The sequence below is a fragment of the Leuresthes tenuis genome, unplaced genomic scaffold (genome assembly GCF_036924035.1).
Source record: "Leuresthes tenuis unplaced genomic scaffold, fLeuTen1.0.hap1 SCAF_1, whole genome shotgun sequence".
NCBI classification, from domain to species: domain Eukaryota; kingdom Metazoa; phylum Chordata; class Actinopteri; order Atheriniformes; family Atherinopsidae; genus Leuresthes; species Leuresthes tenuis.
The window spans coordinates 2172729-2192759 of NW_027325355.1; the positions used below are offsets into that span (position 1 = coordinate 2172729).

The 20031-nt window shown below is 46.6% G+C and overlaps 47 pseudogenes; all 47 read right to left on the reverse strand.

Moving 5' to 3' along the window:
• Window positions 1-305: 305 nt before the first annotated feature.
• LOC140295492 (5S ribosomal RNA) lies at window positions 306-424 on the reverse strand (annotated as a pseudogene).
• Window positions 425-693: 269 nt separating this feature from the next.
• Window positions 694-812, reverse strand: LOC140294912 (5S ribosomal RNA; annotated as a pseudogene).
• Window positions 813-1081: 269 nt separating this feature from the next.
• Window positions 1082-1200, reverse strand: LOC140318230 (5S ribosomal RNA; annotated as a pseudogene).
• Window positions 1201-1469: 269 nt separating this feature from the next.
• Window positions 1470-1588, reverse strand: LOC140291349 (5S ribosomal RNA; annotated as a pseudogene).
• A 647-nt stretch (window positions 1589-2235) lies between these two features.
• On the reverse strand, window positions 2236-2354 carry LOC140293522 (5S ribosomal RNA; annotated as a pseudogene).
• A 269-nt stretch (window positions 2355-2623) lies between these two features.
• Window positions 2624-2742, reverse strand: LOC140305268 (5S ribosomal RNA; annotated as a pseudogene).
• Window positions 2743-3011: 269 nt separating this feature from the next.
• LOC140303997 (5S ribosomal RNA) lies at window positions 3012-3130 on the reverse strand (annotated as a pseudogene).
• A 269-nt stretch (window positions 3131-3399) lies between these two features.
• Window positions 3400-3518, reverse strand: LOC140299248 (5S ribosomal RNA; annotated as a pseudogene).
• A 269-nt stretch (window positions 3519-3787) lies between these two features.
• LOC140295493 (5S ribosomal RNA) lies at window positions 3788-3906 on the reverse strand (annotated as a pseudogene).
• A 269-nt stretch (window positions 3907-4175) lies between these two features.
• On the reverse strand, window positions 4176-4294 carry LOC140294913 (5S ribosomal RNA; annotated as a pseudogene).
• Window positions 4295-4563: 269 nt separating this feature from the next.
• LOC140318235 (5S ribosomal RNA) lies at window positions 4564-4682 on the reverse strand (annotated as a pseudogene).
• A 269-nt stretch (window positions 4683-4951) lies between these two features.
• LOC140288892 (5S ribosomal RNA) lies at window positions 4952-5070 on the reverse strand (annotated as a pseudogene).
• Window positions 5071-5717: 647 nt separating this feature from the next.
• Window positions 5718-5836, reverse strand: LOC140293523 (5S ribosomal RNA; annotated as a pseudogene).
• Window positions 5837-6105: 269 nt separating this feature from the next.
• Window positions 6106-6229, reverse strand: LOC140270803 (5S ribosomal RNA; annotated as a pseudogene).
• Window positions 6230-6498: 269 nt separating this feature from the next.
• LOC140287005 (5S ribosomal RNA) lies at window positions 6499-6616 on the reverse strand (annotated as a pseudogene).
• A 269-nt stretch (window positions 6617-6885) lies between these two features.
• Window positions 6886-7003, reverse strand: LOC140293398 (5S ribosomal RNA; annotated as a pseudogene).
• A 657-nt stretch (window positions 7004-7660) lies between these two features.
• On the reverse strand, window positions 7661-7779 carry LOC140284375 (5S ribosomal RNA; annotated as a pseudogene).
• A 269-nt stretch (window positions 7780-8048) lies between these two features.
• On the reverse strand, window positions 8049-8167 carry LOC140290419 (5S ribosomal RNA; annotated as a pseudogene).
• A 268-nt stretch (window positions 8168-8435) lies between these two features.
• Window positions 8436-8554, reverse strand: LOC140299464 (5S ribosomal RNA; annotated as a pseudogene).
• Window positions 8555-8826: 272 nt separating this feature from the next.
• Window positions 8827-8945, reverse strand: LOC140294525 (5S ribosomal RNA; annotated as a pseudogene).
• Window positions 8946-9214: 269 nt separating this feature from the next.
• On the reverse strand, window positions 9215-9333 carry LOC140294301 (5S ribosomal RNA; annotated as a pseudogene).
• A 266-nt stretch (window positions 9334-9599) lies between these two features.
• Window positions 9600-9718, reverse strand: LOC140294154 (5S ribosomal RNA; annotated as a pseudogene).
• A 268-nt stretch (window positions 9719-9986) lies between these two features.
• LOC140289063 (5S ribosomal RNA) lies at window positions 9987-10105 on the reverse strand (annotated as a pseudogene).
• Window positions 10106-10371: 266 nt separating this feature from the next.
• Window positions 10372-10490, reverse strand: LOC140292724 (5S ribosomal RNA; annotated as a pseudogene).
• A 269-nt stretch (window positions 10491-10759) lies between these two features.
• On the reverse strand, window positions 10760-10878 carry LOC140299690 (5S ribosomal RNA; annotated as a pseudogene).
• A 269-nt stretch (window positions 10879-11147) lies between these two features.
• On the reverse strand, window positions 11148-11266 carry LOC140292899 (5S ribosomal RNA; annotated as a pseudogene).
• A 269-nt stretch (window positions 11267-11535) lies between these two features.
• On the reverse strand, window positions 11536-11654 carry LOC140292536 (5S ribosomal RNA; annotated as a pseudogene).
• A 269-nt stretch (window positions 11655-11923) lies between these two features.
• On the reverse strand, window positions 11924-12042 carry LOC140296352 (5S ribosomal RNA; annotated as a pseudogene).
• A 269-nt stretch (window positions 12043-12311) lies between these two features.
• On the reverse strand, window positions 12312-12430 carry LOC140287677 (5S ribosomal RNA; annotated as a pseudogene).
• A 269-nt stretch (window positions 12431-12699) lies between these two features.
• Window positions 12700-12818, reverse strand: LOC140315195 (5S ribosomal RNA; annotated as a pseudogene).
• Window positions 12819-13087: 269 nt separating this feature from the next.
• LOC140292537 (5S ribosomal RNA) lies at window positions 13088-13206 on the reverse strand (annotated as a pseudogene).
• Window positions 13207-13478: 272 nt separating this feature from the next.
• On the reverse strand, window positions 13479-13597 carry LOC140301032 (5S ribosomal RNA; annotated as a pseudogene).
• A 269-nt stretch (window positions 13598-13866) lies between these two features.
• On the reverse strand, window positions 13867-13985 carry LOC140295494 (5S ribosomal RNA; annotated as a pseudogene).
• Window positions 13986-14254: 269 nt separating this feature from the next.
• Window positions 14255-14373, reverse strand: LOC140294915 (5S ribosomal RNA; annotated as a pseudogene).
• A 269-nt stretch (window positions 14374-14642) lies between these two features.
• Window positions 14643-14761, reverse strand: LOC140318241 (5S ribosomal RNA; annotated as a pseudogene).
• Window positions 14762-15030: 269 nt separating this feature from the next.
• LOC140288893 (5S ribosomal RNA) lies at window positions 15031-15149 on the reverse strand (annotated as a pseudogene).
• A 647-nt stretch (window positions 15150-15796) lies between these two features.
• On the reverse strand, window positions 15797-15915 carry LOC140293524 (5S ribosomal RNA; annotated as a pseudogene).
• A 269-nt stretch (window positions 15916-16184) lies between these two features.
• Window positions 16185-16303, reverse strand: LOC140305279 (5S ribosomal RNA; annotated as a pseudogene).
• Window positions 16304-16572: 269 nt separating this feature from the next.
• Window positions 16573-16691, reverse strand: LOC140304001 (5S ribosomal RNA; annotated as a pseudogene).
• A 269-nt stretch (window positions 16692-16960) lies between these two features.
• LOC140292539 (5S ribosomal RNA) lies at window positions 16961-17079 on the reverse strand (annotated as a pseudogene).
• A 272-nt stretch (window positions 17080-17351) lies between these two features.
• On the reverse strand, window positions 17352-17470 carry LOC140301043 (5S ribosomal RNA; annotated as a pseudogene).
• Window positions 17471-17739: 269 nt separating this feature from the next.
• On the reverse strand, window positions 17740-17858 carry LOC140295495 (5S ribosomal RNA; annotated as a pseudogene).
• Window positions 17859-18127: 269 nt separating this feature from the next.
• LOC140294916 (5S ribosomal RNA) lies at window positions 18128-18246 on the reverse strand (annotated as a pseudogene).
• A 269-nt stretch (window positions 18247-18515) lies between these two features.
• LOC140318253 (5S ribosomal RNA) lies at window positions 18516-18634 on the reverse strand (annotated as a pseudogene).
• Window positions 18635-18903: 269 nt separating this feature from the next.
• Window positions 18904-19022, reverse strand: LOC140288894 (5S ribosomal RNA; annotated as a pseudogene).
• Window positions 19023-19291: 269 nt separating this feature from the next.
• On the reverse strand, window positions 19292-19410 carry LOC140295496 (5S ribosomal RNA; annotated as a pseudogene).
• A 269-nt stretch (window positions 19411-19679) lies between these two features.
• On the reverse strand, window positions 19680-19798 carry LOC140294917 (5S ribosomal RNA; annotated as a pseudogene).
• Window positions 19799-20031: the final 233 nt, after the last annotated feature.

Below are 20031 nucleotides of genomic sequence, written 5' to 3' on the forward strand. Positions count from 1 at the left end.
GAGGTCGGGCATATTCAGGGTGGTGTGGCCGTAAGCGACAATTTCTGTGACAAATGTGCATTATATAGGTAATGGAGTCATACGGTTCCTCTATGTAACCAGATAATTGCCGAGAAAGGCTGATGTGTAGTGGGCACATCTTGTTCCCTGACGTGATAATTCTCTCCAGCTGAAAATGAGACTCTCAGATCACTTTGTGTCTGCCAACAAAGCAGCAGAAGCTGAAGATGACCAACTTCCTCATGTGTCACAGGGTGATCAGACGTTGCAACAAAAGACATGCAGGTGGTAGAGAGAAGAGAAAAAGCTTACAGCACCTGGTATTCCAAAGCAGTCTCCCATCTAAGTACTAACCAGGCCCAACCGTGCTTGGCTTCCGTGATCGGACAAGGTCGGATATGTTGAGGGTGGTGTGGCCGTAAGCAACAAAGTCTGTGACAAATGTGCATTATATTGGTACTGGAATCATACAGTTCCTCTATGTAACCAGATAATTGCCGAGAAAGGCTGATGTGTAGTGGGCATATCTTCTTCCCTGATGTGATTATTCTCTCCAGCTGAAACTGAGACTCTCAGATCACTTCGTGTCTGCCAACAAAGCAGCAGCAGCTGAAGATGACCAACTTCTTCACGTGTCACAGGGTGATCAGACGTTGCAACAAAAGACATGCAGGTGGTAGAGAGAAGAGAAAAAGCTTACAGCACCTGGTATTCCCAAGCTGTCTCCCATCCAAGTACTAAGCAGGCTCAACCCTGCTTGGCTTCCGAGATCAGACAAGGTCGGGCATGTTCAGGGTAGTGTGGCCGTAAGAAACAATGTGTCTGACAAATGTGCATTATATAAGTACAGGAATCATACGGTTCCTCTATGTAACCAGATAATTGCTGAGAAAGGCTGATGTGTAGTGGGCACATCTTCTTCCCTGACGTGATTATTCTCTTCAGCTGAAACTGAGACTCTCAGATCACTTCGTGTCTTCCAACAAAGCAGCAGCAGCTGAAGATGGCCAACTTTCTCATGTGTCACAGGGTGATCAGACGTTGCAACAAAAGACATGCAGGTTGTAGAGAGAAGAGAAAATGCTTACAGCACCTGGTATTCCCAAGCAGTCTCCCATTAAAGTACTAACCAGGCCCAACCCTCCTTGGCTTCCGAGATCAGACGAGGTCGGGCTTATTCAGGGTGGTATGGCCGTAAGGAACAATTTCTGTGACAAATGTGCATTATATAGGTACTGGAATCATACAATTCCTCTATGTAACCAGATAATTGCAGAGAAAGGCTGACTTGTTATGGGCACATCTTCTTCCCTGATGTGATTATTCTCTGCAGCTGAAACTGAGACTCTCAGATCACTTCGTGTCTGCCAACAAAGCAGCAGCAGCTGAAGATGACCAACTTCCTCATGTGTCACAGGGGGATCAGACGTTGCAACAAAAGACATGCAGGTGGTCGAGAGAAGACAAAAAGCTTACAGCTCCTGGTATTCCCAAGCGGTCTCCCATTTAAGTACTAACCAGGCCCAACCCTCCTTGGCTTCCGAGATAAGACGAGGTCGGGCTTGTTCAGGGTGGTGTGGCCGTAAGCAACAATGTCTGTGACAAATGTGCATTATATAGGTACTGGAATCATACGGTTCCTCTATGTAACCAGATAATTGCAGAGAAAAGCTGACTTGTAGTGGGCACATCTTCTTCCCTGACGTGATTATTCTCTGCAGCTGAAACTGAGACTCTCAGATCACTTCGTGTCTGCCAACAAAGCAGCAGCAGCTGAAGATGACCAACTTCCTCATGTGTCACAGGGTGATCAGACGTTGCAACAAAAGACATGCAGGTGGTAGAGAGAAGAGAAAAAGCTTAAAGCACCTGGTATTCCCAGGCAGTCTACCTTCCAAGTACTAACCAGGCCCAAACCTGCTTGGCTTCCGAGATCGTGCTTATTCAGGGTGGTGTGGCTGTAAGCAACAATATATGTGACAAATGTGCCTTATATAAGTACTGGAATCATACACTTCCTCTATGTAACCAGATAATTGCCGAGAAAGGCTGACTTGTAGTGGGCACATCTTCTTCCCTGATGTGATTATTCTCTGCAGCTGAAACTGAGACTCTCAGATCACTTTGTGTCTGCCAACAAAGCAGCAGCAGCTGAAGATGACCAACTTCCTCATGTGTCACAGGGTGATCAGACGTTGCAACAAAAGACATGCAGGTGGTAGAGAGAAGAGAAAAAGCTTACAGCACCTGGTATTCCAAAGCAGTCTCCCATGTAAGTACTAACCAGGCCCAACCGTGCTTGGCTTCCGAGATCGGACAAGGTCGGATATGTTGAGGGTGGTGTGGCCGTAAGCAACAAAGTCTGTGACAAATGTGCATTATATTGGTACTGGAATCATACAGTTCCTCTATGTAACCAGATAATTGCCGAGAAAGGCTGATGTGTAGTGGGCATATCTTCTTCCCTGATGTGATTATTCTCTCCAGCTGAAACTGAGACTCTCAGATCACTTTGTGTCTGCCAACAAAGCAGCAGCAGCTGAAGATGACCAACTTCCTCATGTGTCACAGGGTGATCAGACGTTGCAACAAAAGACATGCAGGTGGTAGAGAGAAGAGAAAAAGCTTACAGCACCTGGTATTCCCAAGCAGTCTCCCATTAAAGTACTAACCAGGCCCAACCCTCCTTGGCTACCGAGATCAGACGAGGTCGGGCATGTTCAGGGTGGTGTGGCCGTAAGCAACAATGTCTGTGACAAATGTGCATTATATAGGTACTGGAATCATACGGTTCCTCTATGTAACCAGATAATTGCCGAGAAAGGCTGACTTGTAGTGGGCAAATCTTCTTCCCTCATGTGATTATTCTCTGCAGCTGAAACTGAGACTCTCAGATCACTTCGTGTCTACCAACAAAGCAGCAGCAGCTGAAGATGACCAACTTCCTCATGTGTCACAGGGTGATCAGACGTTGCAACAAAAGACATGCAGGTGGTAGAGAGAAGAGAAAAAGCTTACAGCACCTGGTGTTCCCAAGAGGTCTCCCATCCAAGTACTAACCAGGTACAACCCTGTTTGGCGTCCGAGATCAGACGAGGTCGGGCATGTTCAGGGTGGTGTGGCCGTAAGCAACAATGTCTCTGACAAATGTGCATTATATAGGTACTGGAATCATACGGTTCCTCTATGTAACCAGATAATTGCCGAGAAAAGCTGATAAGTAGTGGGCACATCTTCTTCCCTGACGTGATTATTCTCTCGAGCTGAAACTGAGACTCTCAGATCACTTTGTGTCTGCCAACAAAGCAGCAGCAGCTGAAGATGACCAACTTCCTCATGTGTCACAGGGTGATCAGACGTTGCAACAAAAGACATGCAGGTGGTAGAGAGAAGAGAAAAAACTTACAGCACCTGGTGTTCCCAAGCGGTCTCCCATCCAAGTACTAACCAGCCCCAACCCTGCTTGGCTTCCGAGATCAGACGAGGTCGGGCATATTCAGGGTGGTGTGGCCGTAAGCGACAATTTCTGTGACAAATGTGCATTATATAGGTAATGGAGTCATACGGTTCCTCTATGTAACCAGATAATTGCCGAGAAAGGCTGATGTGTAGTGGGCACATCTTGTTCCCTGACGTGATAATTCTCTCCAGCTGAAAATGAGACTCTCAGATCACTTTGTGTCTGCCAACAAAGCAGCAGAAGCTGAAGATGACCAACTTCCTCATGTGTCACAGGGTGATCAGACGTTGCAACAAAAGACATGCAGGTGGTAGAGAGAAGAGAAAAAGCTTACAGCACCTGGTATTCCAAAGCAGTCTCCCATCTAAGTACTAACCAGGCCCAACCGTGCTTGGCTTCCGTGATCGGACAAGGTCGGATATGTTGAGGGTGGTGTGGCCGTAAGCAACAAAGTCTGTGACAAATGTGCATTATATTGGTACTGGAATCATACAGTTCCTCTATGTAACCAGATAATTGCCGAGAAAGGCTGATGTGTAGTGGGCATATCTTCTTCCCTGATGTGATTATTCTCTCCAGCTGAAACTGAGACTCTCAGATCACTTCGTGTCTGCCAACAAAGCAGCAGCAGCTGAAGATGACCAACTTCTTCACGTGTCACAGGGTGATCAGACGTTGCAACAAAAGACATGCAGGTGGTAGAGAGAAGAGAAAAAGCTTACAGCACCTGGTATTCCCAAGCTGTCTCCCATCCAAGTACTAAGCAGGCTCAACCCTGCTTGGCTTCCGAGATCAGACAAGGTCGGGCATGTTCAGGGTAGTGTGGCCGTAAGAAACAATGTGTCTGACAAATGTGCATTATATAAGTACAGGAATCATACGGTTCCTCTATGTAACCAGATAATTGCTGAGAAAGGCTGATGTGTAGTGGGCACATCTTCTTCCCTGACGTGATTATTCTCTTCAGCTGAAACTGAGACTCTCAGATCACTTCGTGTCTTCCAACAAAGCAGCAGCAGCTGAAGATGGCCAACTTTCTCATGTGTCACAGGGTGATCAGACGTTGCAACAAAAGACATGCAGGTTGTAGAGAGAAGAGAAAATGCTTACAGCACCTGGTATTCCCAAGCAGTCTCCCATTAAAGTACTAACCAGGCCCAACCCTCCTTGGCTTCCGAGATCAGACGAGGTCGGGCTTATTCAGGGTGGTATGGCCGTAAGGAACAATTTCTGTGACAAATGTGCATTATATAGGTACTGGAATCATACAATTCCTCTATGTAACCAGATAATTGCAGAGAAAGGCTGACTTGTTATGGGCACATCTTCTTCCCTGATGTGATTATTCTCTGCAGCTGAAACTGAGACTCTCAGATCACTTCGTGTCTGCCAACAAAGCAGCAGCAGCTGAAGATGACCAACTTCCTCATGTGTCACAGGGGGATCAGACGTTGCAACAAAAGACATGCAGGTGGTCGAGAGAAGACAAAAAGCTTACAGCTCCTGGTATTCCCAAGCGGTCTCCCATTTAAGTACTAACCAGGCCCAACCCTCCTTGGCTTCCGAGATAAGACGAGGTCGGGCATGTTCAGGGTGGTGTGGCCGTAAGCAACAATGTCTGTGACAAATGTGCATTATATAGGTACTGGAATCATACGGTTCCTCTATGTAACCAGATAATTGCAGAGAAAAGCTGACTTGTAGTGGGCACATCTTCTTCCCTGACGTGATTATTCTCTGCAGCTGAAACTGAGACTCTCAGATCACTTCGTGTCTGCCAACAAAGCAGCAGCAGCTGAAGATGACCAACTTCCTCATGTGTCACAGGGTGATCAGACGTTGCAACAAAAGACATGCAGGTGGTAGAGAGAAGAGAAAAAGCTTAAAGCACCTGGTATTCCCAGGCAGTCTACCTTCCAAGTACTAACCAGGCCCAAACCTGCTTGGCTTCCGAGATCGTGCTTATTCAGGGTGGTGTGGCTGTAAGCAACAATATATGTGACAAATGTGCCTTATATAAGTACTGGAATCATACACTTCCTCTATGTAACCAGATAATTGCCGAGAAAGGCTGACTTGTAGTGGGCACATCTTCTTCCCTGATGTGATTATTCTCTGCAGCTGAAACTGAGACTCTCAGATCACTTTGTGTCTGCCAACAAAGCAGCAGCAGCTGAAGATGACCAACTTCCTCATGTGTCACAGGGTGATCAGACGTTGCAACAAAAGACATGCAGGTGGTAGAGAGAAGAGAAAAAGCTTACAGCACCTGGTATTCCAAAGCAGTCTCCCATGTAAGTACTAACCAGGCCCAACCGTGCTTGGCTTCCGAGATCGGACAAGGTCGGATATGTTGAGGGTGGTGTGGCCGTAAGCAACAAAGTCTGTGACAAATGTGCATTATATTGGTACTGGAATCATACAGTTCCTCTATGTAACCAGATAATTGCCGAGAAAGGTTGATGTGTAGTGGGCATATCTTCTTCCCTGATGTGATTATTCTCTCCAGCTGAAACTGAGACTCTCAGATCACTTTGTGTCTGCCAACAAAGCAGCAGCAGCTGAAGATGACCAACTTCCTCATGTGTCACAGGGTGATCAGACGTTGCAACAAAAGACATGCAGGTGGTAGAGAGAAGAGAAAAAGCTTACAGCACCTGGTATTCCCAAGCAGTCTCCCACCCAAGTACTAACCAGGCACAACCCCGCTTGGCTTCCGAGATCGGACGAGGTCGGGCATATTATATTCAGGGTGGTGTGGCCGTAAGCGACAATCTCTGTGACAAATGTGCATTATATAGGTACTGGAATCATACGGTTCCTCTATGTAACCAGATAATTGCAGAGAAAGGCTTATGTGTAGTGGGCACATCTTCTTCCCTGACGTGATTATTCTCTGCAGCTGAAACTGAGACTCTCAGATCACTTCGTGTCTGCCAACAAAGCAGCAGAAGCTGAAGATGACCAACTTCCTCATGTGTCACAGGGTGATCAGACGTTGCAACAAAAGACATTCAGGTGGTCCAGAGAAGAGATAAAGCTTACAGCACCTGGTATTCCCAAGTGGTCTCCCACCCAAGTACTAACCAGGCCAACCGTGCTTGGCTTCCGAGATCAGACGAGGTCAGGCATGTTCAGGGTGGTGTTGCCGTAAGCGACAATGTCTGTGACAAATGTGCATTATATAGGTACTGGAATCATACGGTTCCTCTATGTAACCAGATAATTGCCGAGAAAGGCTTATGTGTAGTGGGCACATCTTCTTCCCTGACGTGATTATTCTCTGCAGCTGAAACTGAGACTCTCAGATCACTTCGTGTCTGCAAACAAAGCAGCAGAAGCTGAAGATGACCAACTTCCTCATGTGTCACAGGGTGATCAGACGTTGCAACAAAAGACATTCAGGTGGTCCAGAGAAGAGATAAAGCTTACAGCACCTGGTATTCCCAAGCAGTCTCCCACCCAAGTACTAACCAGGCCAACCGTGCTTGGCTTCCGAGATCAGACGAGGTCAGGCATATTGAGGGTGGTGTGGCCGTAAGCAACAATGTCTGTGACAAATGTGCATTATATAGGTACTGGAATCATACAGTTCCTCTATGTAACCAGATAATTGCCGAGAAAGGCTGATGTGTAGGGGGCACATCTTCTTCCCTGACGTTATTATTCTCTTCAGTTGAAAATGAGACTCTCAGATCACTTCGTGTCTGCCAACAAAGCAGCAGAAGCTGAAGATGACAAACTTCCTCATGTGTCACAGGGTGATCAGATGTTGCAACAAAAGACATGCAGGTGGTAGAGAGAAGAGAAAAAGCTTACAGCACCTGGTATTCCCAAGCAGTCTCCCATTGAAGTACGAACCAGGCCCAACCCTGCTTGGCTTCCAGGATAAGACAAGGTGGGGCTTATTCAGGGTGGTGTGGCCATAAGCAACAATGTTTGTTACAAATGTGAATTATATAGGTACTGGAATCATACACTTCCTCTATGAAACCAGATAATTGCCGAGAAAGGCTGATGTGTAGTGGGCATATCATCTTCTCTGATGTGATCATTCTCTTCAGCTGAAACTGAGACTCTCAGATCACTTCGTGTCTGCCAACAAAGCAGCAGCAGCTGAAGATGACCAACTTCCTCATGTGTCACAGGGTGATCAGACGTTGCAACAAAACACATGCAGGTGGTAGAGAGAAGAGAAAACGCTTACAGCACCTGGTATTCCCAAGCGGTCTCCCACCCAAGTACTAACCAGGCCCAACAATGCTTGGCTTCCGAGATCAGACGAGGTCAGGCAAATTCAGGGTGGTGTGGCCGTAAGTAACAATGTCTGTGACAAATGTGCATTATATAAGTACAGGAATCATACGGTTCCTCTATGTAACCAGATAATTGATGAGAAAGGCTGATGTGTAGTGGGCACATCTTCTTCCCTGACGAGATTATTCTCTTCAGCTGAAACTGAGATTCTCAGTTCACTTCGTGTCTTCCAACAAAGCAGCAGCAGCTGAAGATGACCAACTTCTTCACGTGTCACAGGGTGATCAGACGTTGCAACAAAAGACATGCAGGTGGTAGAGAGAAGAGAAAAAGCTTACAGCACCTGGTATTCCCAAGCTGTCTCCCATCCAAGTACTAACCAGGTACAACCCTGCTTGGCGTCCGAGATCAGACGAGGTCGGGCTTATTCAGGGTGGTGTGGCCGTAAGCAACAATATCTCTGACAAATGTGCATTATATAGGTACTTGATCATACGGTTCCTCTATGCAACCAGATAATTGCCGAGAAAGGCTGATGTGTAGCGGGCAAATCATCTTCTCTGATGTGATCATTCTCTGCAACTGAAACTGAGACTCTCAGATCACTTCGTGTCTGCCAACAAAGCAGCAGAAGCTGAAGATGACCACCTTCCTCATGTGTCACAGGGTGATCAGACGTTGCAACAAAAGTTATGCAGGTGGTAGAGAGAAGAGAAAAAGCTTACAGCACCTGGTATTCCGAAGTGGTCTCCCATTCAAGTACTAACCAGGCCCAACCCTGCTTTTCTTCCAAGATCAGACGAGGTCGGGCATATTCAGGGTGGTGCGGCCGTAAGCAACAATAACTGTGACAAATGTGCATTATATAGGTACTGGAATCATACACTTCTTCTATGTAACCAGAGAATTGCAGAGAAAGGCTGACTTGTAGTGGGCACATCTTCTTCCCTGATGTGATTATTCTCTGCAGCTGAAACTGAGACTCTCAGATCACTTCGTGTCTGCCAACAAAGAAGCAGCAGCTGCTGAAGATGACCAACTTCCTCATGTGTCACAGGGTGATCAGACGTTGCAACAAAAGACATGCAGGTGGTAGAGAGAAGAGAAGAAGCTTACAGCACCTGGTATTCCCAAGCAGTCTCCCATCCAAGTACTAAGCAGGCTCAACCCTGTTTGGCTTCCGAGATCACACGAGGTTGGGCATATTCAGGGTGGTGTGGCCGTAAGTAACAATGTCTGTGACAAATGTGCATTATATAGGTACTGGAATCATACGGTTCCTCTATGCAACCAGATAATTGCCAAGAAAGGCTAACTTGTAGTGGGCACATCTTCTTCCCCGATGTGATTATTCTCTACAGCTGAAACTGAGACTCTCAGATCACTTCGTGTCTGCCAACAAAGCAGCAGCTGCTGAAGATGACCAACTTCCTCATGTGTCACAGGGTGATCAGACGTTGCAACAAAAGACATGCAGGTGGTAGAGAGAAGAGAAAAAGCTTACAGCACCTGGTATTCCCAAGCGGTCTCTCATCCAAGTACTAACCAGGGCCAACCCTCCTTGGCTTCTGAGAGCAGACGAGGTCAGACATATTCAGGGTGGTTGGGCCGTAAGCAACAATCTCTGTGACAAATGTGCATTATATAGGCAATGGAATCATATGGTTCCTCTATGTAACAAGATAATTGCCGAGAAAGGCTGATAAGTAGTGGAAACATCTTCCCTGACGTGATTATTCTCTCCAGCTGAAACTGAGACTCTCATATCACTTCGTGTCTGCCAACAAAGCAGCAGCAGCTGAAGATGACCAACTTCTTCATGTGTCACAGGGTGATCAGACGTTGCAACAAAAGACATGTAGGTGGTAGAGAGAAGAGAAAAAGCTTACAGCACCTGGTATTCGCAAGCGGTCTCCCATTCAAGTACTAACCAGGTCCAACCCTGCTTGGGTTCTTAGATCAGACGAGGTCGGGCATATTCAGGGTGGTGTGGCCGTAAGTAACATTATCTGTGACAAATGTGCATTATATAGGTACTGGAATCATACGGTTCCTCTATGCAACCAGATAATTGCCAAGAAAGGCTGATATGTAGTGGGCACATCTTGTTCCCTGACGTGATAATTTTCTCCAGCTGAAAATGAGACTCTCAGATCACTTCGTGTCTGCAAAAAAGCAGCAGAAAATGAAGATGACCAACTTCCTCATGTGTCACAGGGTGATCATACGTTGCAACAAAAGACATGCAGGTGGTTGAGAGAAGAGAAAAAGCTTACAGCACCTGATAATCCCAAGGGGTCTCCCATCCAAGTACTAAACAGGCCCAACCCTAATTGGCTTCCAAGATCAGACGAGGTCGGGCATATTCAGGGTGGTGTGGCCGTAAACAACCATGTCTGTGACAAATATAAATTGTATAGGTACAGGAATCATACGGTTCCTCTATATAACCAGATAATTGCCAAGAAAGGCTGACTTGTAGTGAGCACATCTTCTTCCCTGACGTGATCATTCTCTTCAGCTGAAACTGAGACTCTCAGATCACTTCATGTCTGCCAACAAAGCAGCAGCTGAAGATGACCAACTTCCTCATGTGTCACAGGGCGATCAGACATTGCAGAAAAAGACATGCAGGTGGTAGAGAGAAGAGAAAAAGCTTACAGCACCTGGTATTCCCAAGCGGTCTAACATTCAAGTACTAACCAGGCCCAACCCTGCTTGGGTTCCGAGATTAGACGAGGTCGGGCATATTCAGGGTGGTGTGGCCGTAAGTAACAATGTCTGTGACAAATGTGCATTATATAGGTACTGGAATCATACGGTTCCTCTATGCAACCAGATAATTGCCGAAAAAGGCTGACTTGTAGTGGGTTCATCTTCTTCCCTGATGTGATTATTCTCTGGTACTGAAACTGAGACTCTCAGATCACTTTGTGTCTGCCAACAAAGCAGCAGCAGCTGAAGATGACCAACTTCCTCATGTGTCACAGGGCGATCAGACATTGCAACAAAAGACATGCAGGTGGTAAAGAGAAGAGAAAAAGCCTACAGCACCTGGTATTCCCAAGCGGTCTCCCATTCAAGTACTAACCAGGCCAAACCCTGCTTGGCTTCCGAGATCAGATGAGGTCGGGCTTATTCAGGGTGGTATGGCCGTAAGTAACAATCTCTCTGAAAAATGTTTATAATATAGGTACTGGAATCATACGGTTCCTCTATATAACCAGATAATTGCAGAGAAAGGCTGATGTGTAGCGGGCATATCATCTTCTCTGATGTGATCATTCTCTTCAGCTGAAACTGAGACTCTCAGATCACTTCGTGTCTGCCAACAAAGCAGCAGCAGCTGAAGATGACCAACTTCCTCATGTGTCACAGGGTGGTCAGACGTTGCAACAAAAGACATGCAGGTGGTAGAGAGAAGAGAAAAAGCTTACAGCACCTGGTATTCCCAAGCAGTCTCCCATTCAAGTACTAACAAGGCCCAACCCTGCTTGGCTTCCAAGATGAGACGAGGTCGGGCATGTTCAGGGTGGTGTGGCCGTAAGCAACAATGTCTGTGACAAATGTGCATTATATAGGTACTGGAATAATACAGTTCCTCTATGTAACCAGATAATTGTCGAGAAAGGCTAACTTGTAGTGGGCACATCTTCTTCCCTGATGTGATTATTCTCTCCAGCTGAAACTGAGACTCTCAGATCACTTCGTGTCTGCCAACAAAGCAGCAGCAGCTGAAGATGACCAACTTCCTCATGTGTCACAGGGTGGTCAGACGTTGCAACAAAAGACATGCAGGTGGTTGAGAGAAGAGAAAAAGCTTACAGCACCTGGTGTTCCCAAGCTGTCTCCCATCCAAGTACTAACCAGGTACAACCCTGTTTGGCGTCCGAGATCAGACGAGGTCGGGCTTATTCAGGGTGGTGTGGCCGTAAGCAACAATGTCTCTGACAAATGTGCATTATATAGGTACTGGAATCATACGGTTCCTCTATGCAACCAGATAATTGCCGAGAAAGGCTGATGTGTAGCGGGCAAATCATCTTCTCTGATGTGATCATTCTCTGCAACTGAAACTGAGACTCTCAGATCACTTTGTGTCAGCCAACAAAGCAGCAGCAGCTGAAGATGACCAACTTCCTCATGTGTCACAGGGTGATCAGACGTTGCAACAAAAGACATGCAGGTGGTAGAGAGAAGAGAAAAAGCTTACAGCACCTGGTATTCCCAGAATGTCTACCATCCAAGTACTAACCAGGCCCAAACCTCCTTGGCTTCTGAGATCAGATGAGGTTGGGCATATTCAGGGTGGTGTGGCCGTAAGCAACCATAACTGTGACAAATGTGCATTATATAGGTACTGGAATCATACGGTTCCTCTATGCAACCAGATAATTGCCGAGAAAGGCTGATGTGTAGCGGGCAAATCATCTTCTCTGATGTGATCATTCTCTGCAACTGAAACTGAGACTCTCAGATCACTTTGTGTCAGCCAACAAAGCAGCAGCAGCTGAAGATGACCAACTTCCTCATGTGTCACAGGGTGATCAGACGTTGCAACAAAAGACATGCAGGTGGTCGAGAGAAGAGAAAAAGCTTACAGCACCTGGTATTCCCAAGAGGTCTTCCATCCAAGTACTAAGGAGGCTCAACCCTGCTTGGCTTCCGAGATCAGACGAGGTCGGGCATGTTCAGGGTGGTGTGGCCGTAAGCAACAATGTGTCTGACAAATGTGCATTATATAACTACAGGAATCATACGGTTCCTCTATGTAACCAGATAATTGCTGAGAAAGGCTGATGTGTAGTCGGCACATCTTCTTCCCTGACGTCATTATTCTCTTCAGTTGAAACTGAGACTCTCAGATCACTTCGTGTCTTCCAACAAAGCAGCAGCAGCTGAAGATGGCCAACTTCCTCGTGTGTCACAGGGTGATCAGACGTTGCAACAAAAGACATGCAGGTTGTAGAGAGAAGAGAAAACGCTTACAGCACCTGGTATTCCCAAGCAGTCTCCCATTAAAGTACTAACCAGGCCCAACCCTCCTTGGCTACCGAGATCAGACGAGGTCGGGCATGTTCAGGGTGGTGTGGCCGTAAGCAACAATGTCTGTGACAAATGTGCATTATATAGGTACTGGAATCATACGGTTCCTCTATGTAACCAGATAATTGCCGAGAAAGGCTGACTTGTAGTGGGCAAATCTTCTTCCCTCATGTGATTATTCTCTGCAGCTGAAACTGAGACTCTCAGATCACTTCGTGTCTACCAACAAAGCAGCAGCAGCTGAAGATGACCAACTTCCTCATGTGTCACAGGGTGATCAGACGTTGCAACAAAAGACATGCAGGTGGTAGAGAGAAGAGAAAAAGCTTACAGCACCTGGTGTTCCCAAGCTGTCTCCCATCCAAGTACTAACCAGGTACAACCCTGTTTGGCGTCCGAGATCAGACGAGGTCGGGCTTATTCAGGGTGGTGTGGCCGTAAGCAACAATGTCTCTGACAAATGTGCATTATATAGGTACTGGAATCATACGGTTCCTCTATGCAACCAGATAATTGCTGAGAAAGGCTGATGTGTAGCGCGCAAATCATCTTCTCTGATGTGATCATTCTCTGCAACTGAAACTGAGACTCTCAGATCACTTTGTGTCTGCCAACAAAGCAGCAGCAGTAACTGAAGATGACCAACTTCCTCATGTGTCACAGGGTGATCAGACGTTGCAACAAAAGACATGCAGGTGGTAGAGAGAAGAGAAGAAGCTTACAGCACCTTGTATTCCCAAGCGGTCTCCCATCCAAGTACTAACCAGCCCCAACCCTGCTTGGCTTCCGAGATCAGACGAGGTCGGGCATATTCAGGGTGGTGTGGCCGTAAGCGACAATTTCTGTGACAAATGTGCATTATATAGGTAATGGAGTCATACGGTTCCTCTATGTAACCAGATAATTGCCGAGAAAGGCTGATGTGTAGTGGGCACATCTTGTTCCCTGACGTGATAATTCTCTCCAGCTGAAAATGAGACTCTCAGATCACTTTGTGTCTGCCAACAAAGCAGCAGAAGCTGAAGATGACCAACTTCCTCATGTGTCACAGGGTGATCAGACGTTGCAACAAAAGACATGCAGGTGGTAGAGAGAAGAGAAAAAGCTTACAGCACCTGGTATTCCAAAGCAGTCTCCCATCTAAGTACTAACCAGGCCCAACCGTGCTTGGCTTCCGTGATCGGACAAGGTCGGATATGTTGAGGGTGGTGTGGCCGTAAGCAACAAAGTCTGTGACAAATGTGCATTATATTGGTACTGGAATCATACAGTTCCTCTATGTAACCAGATAATTGCCGAGAAAGGCTGATGTGTAGTGGGCATATCTTCTTCCCTGATGTGATTATTCTCTCCAGCTGAAACTGAGACTCTCAGATCACTTCGTGTCTGCCAACAAAGCAGCAGCAGCTGAAGATGACCAACTTCTTCACGTGTCACAGGGTGATCAGACGTTGCAACAAAAGACATGCAGGTGGTAGAGAGAAGAGAAAAAGCTTACAGCACCTGGTATTCCCAAGCTGTCTCCCATCCAAGTACTAAGCAGGCTCAACCCTGCTTGGCTTCCGAGATCAGACAAGGTCGGGCATGTTCAGGGTAGTGTGGCCGTAAGAAACAATGTGTCTGACAAATGTGCATTATATAAGTACAGGAATCATACGGTTCCTCTATGTAACCAGATAATTGCTGAGAAAGGCTGATGTGTAGTGGGCACATCTTCTTCCCTGACGTGATTATTCTCTTCAGCTGAAACTGAGACTCTCAGATCACTTCGTGTCTTCCAACAAAGCAGCAGCAGCTGAAGATGGCCAACTTTCTCATGTGTCACAGGGTGATCAGACGTTGCAACAAAAGACATGCAGGTTGTAGAGAGAAGAGAAAATGCTTACAGCACCTGGTATTCCCAAGCAGTCTCCCATTAAAGTACTAACCAGGCCCAACCCTCCTTGGCTTCCGAGATCAGACGAGGTCGGGCTTATTCAGGGTGGTATGGCCGTAAGGAACAATTTCTGTGACAAATGTGCATTATATAGGTACTGGAATCATACAATTCCTCTATGTAACCAGATAATTGCAGAGAAAGGCTGACTTGTTATGGGCACATCTTCTTCCCTGATGTGATTATTCTCTGCAGCTGAAACTGAGACTCTCAGATCACTTCGTGTCTGCCAACAAAGCAGCAGCAGCTGAAGATGACCAACTTCCTCATGTGTCACAGGGGGATCAGACGTTGCAACAAAAGACATGCAGGTGGTCGAGAGAAGACAAAAAGCTTACAGCTCCTGGTATTCCCAAGCGGTCTCCCATTTAAGTACTAACCAGGCCCAACCCTCCTTGGCTTCCGAGATAAGACGAGGTCGGGCATGTTCAGGGTGGTGTGGCCGTAAGCAACAATGTCTGTGACAAATGTGCATTATATAGGTACTGGAATCATACGGTTCCTCTATGTAACCAGATAATTGCAGAGAAAAGCTGACTTGTAGTGGGCACATCTTCTTCCCTGACGTGATTATTCTCTGCAGCTGAAACTGAGACTCTCAGATCACTTCGTGTCTGCCAACAAAGCAGCAGCAGCTGAAGATGACCAACTTCCTCATGTGTCACAGGGTGATCAGACGTTGCAACAAAAGACATGCAGGTGGTAGAGAGAAGAGAAAAAGCTTAAAGCACCTGGTATTCCCAGGCAGTCTACCTTCCAAGTACTAACCAGGCCCAAACCTGCTTGGCTTCCGAGATCGTGCTTATTCAGGGTGGTGTGGCTGTAAGCAACAATATATGTGACAAATGTGCCTTATATAAGTACTGGAATCATACACTTCCTCTATGTAACCAGATAATTGCCGAGAAAGGCTGACTTGTAGTGGGCACATCTTCTTCCCTGATGTGATTATTCTCTGCAGCTGAAACTGAGACTCTCAGATCACTTTGTGTCTGCCAACAAAGCAGCAGCAGCTGAAGATGACCAACTTCCTCATGTGTCACAGGGTGATCAGACGTTGCAACAAAAGACATGCAGGTGGTAGAGAGAAGAGAAAAAGCTTACAGCACCTGGTATTCCAAAGCAGTCTCCCATGTAAGTACTAACCAGGCCCAACCGTGCTTGGCTTCCGAGATCGGACAAGGTCGGATATGTTGAGGGTGGTGTGGCCGTAAGCAACAAAGTCTGTGACAAATGTGCATTATATTGGTACTGGAATCATACAGTTCCTCTATGTAACCAGATAATTGCCGAGAAAGGCTGATGTGTAGTGGGCATATCTTCTTCCCTGATGTGATTATTCTCTCCAGCTGAAACTGAGACTCTCAGATCACTTTGTGTCTGCCAACAAAGCAGCAGCAGCTGAAGATGACCAACTTCCTCATGTGTCACAGGGTGATCAGACGTTGCAACAAAAGACATGCAGGTGGTAGAGAGAAGAGAAAAAGCTTACAGCACCTGGTATTCCCAAGCAGTCTCCCATTAAAGTACTAACCAGGCCCAACCCTCCTTGGCTACCGAGATCAGACGAGGTCGGGCATGTTCAGGGTGGTGTGGCCGTAAGCAACAATGTCTGTGACAAATGTGCATTATATAGGTACTGGAATCATACGGTTCCTCTATGTAACCAGATAATTGCCGAGAAAGGCTGACTTGTAGTGGGCAAATCTTCTTCCCTCATGTGATTATTCTCTGCAGCTGAAACTGAGACTCTCAGATCACTTCGTGTCTACCAACAAAGCAGCAGCAGCTGAAGATGACCAACTTCCTCATGTGTCACAGGGTGATCAGACGTTGCAACAAAAGACATGCAGGTGGTAGAGAGAAGAGAAAAAGCTTACAGCACCTGGTGTTCCCAAGAGGTCTCCCATCCAAGTACTAACCAGGTACAACCCTGTTTGGCGTCCGAGATCAGACGAGGTCGGGCATGTTCAGGGTGGTGTGGCCGTAAGCAACAATGTCTCTGACAAATGTGCATTATATAGGTACTGGAATCATACGGTTCCTCTATGTAACCAGATAATTGCCGAGAAAAGCTGATAAGTAGTGGGCACATCTTCTTCCCTGACGTGATTATTCTCTCGAGCTGAAACTGAGACTCTCAGATCACTTTGTGTCTGCCAACAAAGCAGCGGCAGCTGAAGATGACCAACTTCCTCATGTGTCACAGGGTGATCAGACGTTGCAACAAAAGACATGCAGGTGGTAGAGAGAAGAGAAAAAGCTTACAGCACCTGGTGTTCCCAAGCTGTCTCCCATCCAAGTACTAACCAGGTACAACCCTGTTTGGCGTCCGAGATCAGACGAGGTCGGGCTTATTCAGGGTGGTGTGGCCGTAAGCAACAATGTCTCTGACAAATGTGCATTATATAGGTACTGGAATCATACGGTTCCTCTATGCAACCAGATAATTGCTGAGAAAGGCTGATGTGTAGCGCGCAAATCATCTTCTCTGATGTGATCATTCTCTGCAACTGAAACTGAGACTCTCAGATCACTTTGTGTCTGCCAACAAAGCAGCAGCAGTAACTGAAGATGACCAACTTCCTCATGTGTCACAGGGTGATCAGACGTTGCAACAAAAGACATGCAGGTGGTAGAGAGAAGAGAAGAAGCTTACAGCACCTTGTATTCCCAAGCGGTCTCCCATCCAAGTACTAACCAGCCCCAACCCTGCTTGGCTTCCGAGATCAGACGAGGTCGGGCATATTCAGGGTGGTGTGGCCGTAAGCGACCATTTCTGTGACAAATGTGCATTATATAGGTAATGGAGTCATACGGTTCCTCTATGTAACCAGATAATTGCCGAGAAAGGCTGATGTGTAGTGGGCACATCTTGTTCCCTGACGTGATAATTCTCTCCAGCTGAAAATGAGACTCTCAGATCACTTTGTGTCTGCCAACAAAGCAGCAGAAGCTGAAGATGACCAACTTCCTCATGTGTCACAGGGTGATCAGACGTTGCAACAAAAGACATGCAGGTGGTAGAGAGAAGAGAAAAAGCTTACAGCACCTGGTATTCCAAAGCAGTCTCCCATCTAAGTACTAACCAGGCCCAACCGTGCTTGGCTTCCGTGATCGGACAAGGTCGGATATGTTGAGGGTGGTGTGGCCGTAAGCAACAAAGTCTGTGACAAATGTGCATTATATTGGTACTGGAATCATACAGTTCCTCTATGTAACCAGATAATTGCCGAGAAAGGCTGATGTGTAGTGGGCATATCTTCTTCCCTGATGTGATTATTCTCTCCAGCTGAAACTGAGACTCTCAGATCACTTCGTGTCTGCCAACAAAGCAGCAGCAGCTGAAGATGACCAACTTCTTCACGTGTCACAGGGTGATCAGACGTTGCAACAAAAGACATGCAGGTGGTAGAGAGAAGAGAAAAAGCTTACAGCACCTGGTATTCCCAAGCTGTCTCCCATCCAAGTACTAAGCAGGCTCAACCCTGCTTGGCTTCCGAGATCAGACAAGGTCGGGCATGTTCAGGGTAGTGTGGCCGTAAGAAACAATGTGTCTGACAAATGTGCATTATATAAGTACAGGAATCATACGGTTCCTCTATGTAACCAGATAATTGCTGAGAAAGGCTGATGTGTAGTGGGCACATCTTCTTCCCTGACGTGATTATTCTCTTCAGCTGAAACTGAGACTCTCAGATCACTTCGTGTCTTCCAACAAAGCAGCAGCAGCTGAAGATGGCCAACTTTCTCATGTGTCACAGGGTGATCAGACGTTGCAACAAAAGACATGCAGGTTGTAGAGAGAAGAGAAAATGCTTACAGCACCTGGTATTCCCAAGCAGTCTCCCATTAAAGTACTAACCAGGCCCAACCCTCCTTGGCTTCCGAGATCAGACGAGGTCGGGCTTATTCAGGGTGGTATGGCCGTAAGGAACAATTTCTGTGACAAATGTGCATTATATAGGTACTGGAATCATACAATTCCTCTATGTAACCAGATAATTGCAGAGAAAGGCTGACTTGTTATGGGCACATCTTCTTCCCTGATGTGATTATTCTCTGCAGCTGAAACTGAGACTCTCAGATCACTTCGTGTCTGCCAACAAAGCAGCAGCAGCTGAAGATGACCAACTTCCTCATGTGTCACAGGGGGATCAGACGTTGCAACAAAAGACATGCAGGTGGTCGAGAGAAGACAAAAAGCTTACAGCTCCTGGTATTCCCAAGCGGTCTCCCATTTAAGTACTAACCAGGCCCAACCCTCCTTGGCTTCCGAGATAAGACGAGGTCGGGCATGTTCAGGGTGGTGTGGCCGTAAGCAACAATGTCTGTGACAAATGTGCATTATATAGGTACTGGAATCATACGGTTCCTCTATGTAACCAGATAATTGCAGAGAAAAGCTGACTTGTAGTGGGCACATCTTCTTCCCTGACGTGATTATTCTCTGCAGCTGAAACTGAGACTCTCAGATCACTTCGTGTCTGCCAACAAAGCAGCAGCAGCTGAAGATGACCAACTTCCTCATGTGTCACAGGGTGATCAGACGTTGCAACAAAAGACATGCAGGTGGTAGAGAGAAGAGAAAAAGCTTACAGCACCTGGTATTCCAAAGCAGTCTCCCATCTAAGTACTAACCAGGCCCAACCGTGCTTGGCTTCCGTGATCGGACAAGGTCGGATATGTTGAGGGTGGTGTGGCCGTAAGCAACAAAGTCTGTGACAAATGTGCATTATATTGGTACTGGAATCATACAGTTCCTCTATGTAACCAGATAATTGCCGAGAAAGGCTGATGTGTAGTGGGCATATCTTCTTCCCTGATGTGATTATTCTCTCCAGCTGAAACTGAGACTCTCAGATCACTTCGTGTCTGCCAACAAAGCAGCAGCAGCTGAAGATGACCAACTTCTTCACGTGTCACAGGGTGATCAGACGTTGCAACAAAAGACATGCAGGTGGTAGAGAGAAGAGAAAAAGCTTACAGCACCTGGTATTCCCAAGCTGTCTCCCATCCAAGTACTAAGCAGGCTCAACCCTGCTTGGCTTCCGAGATCAGACAAGGTCGGGCATGTTCAGGGTAGTGTGGCCGTAAGAAACAATGTGTCTGACAAATGTGCATTATATAAGTACAGGAATCATACGGTTCCTCTATGTAACCAGATAATTGCTGAGAAAGGCTGATGTGTAGTGGGCACATCTTCTTCCCTGACGTGATTATTCTCTTCAGCTGAAACTGAGACTCTCAGATCACTTCGTGTCTTCCAACAAAGCAGCAGCAGCTGAAGATGGCCAACTTTCTCATGTGTCACAGGGTGATCAGACGTTGC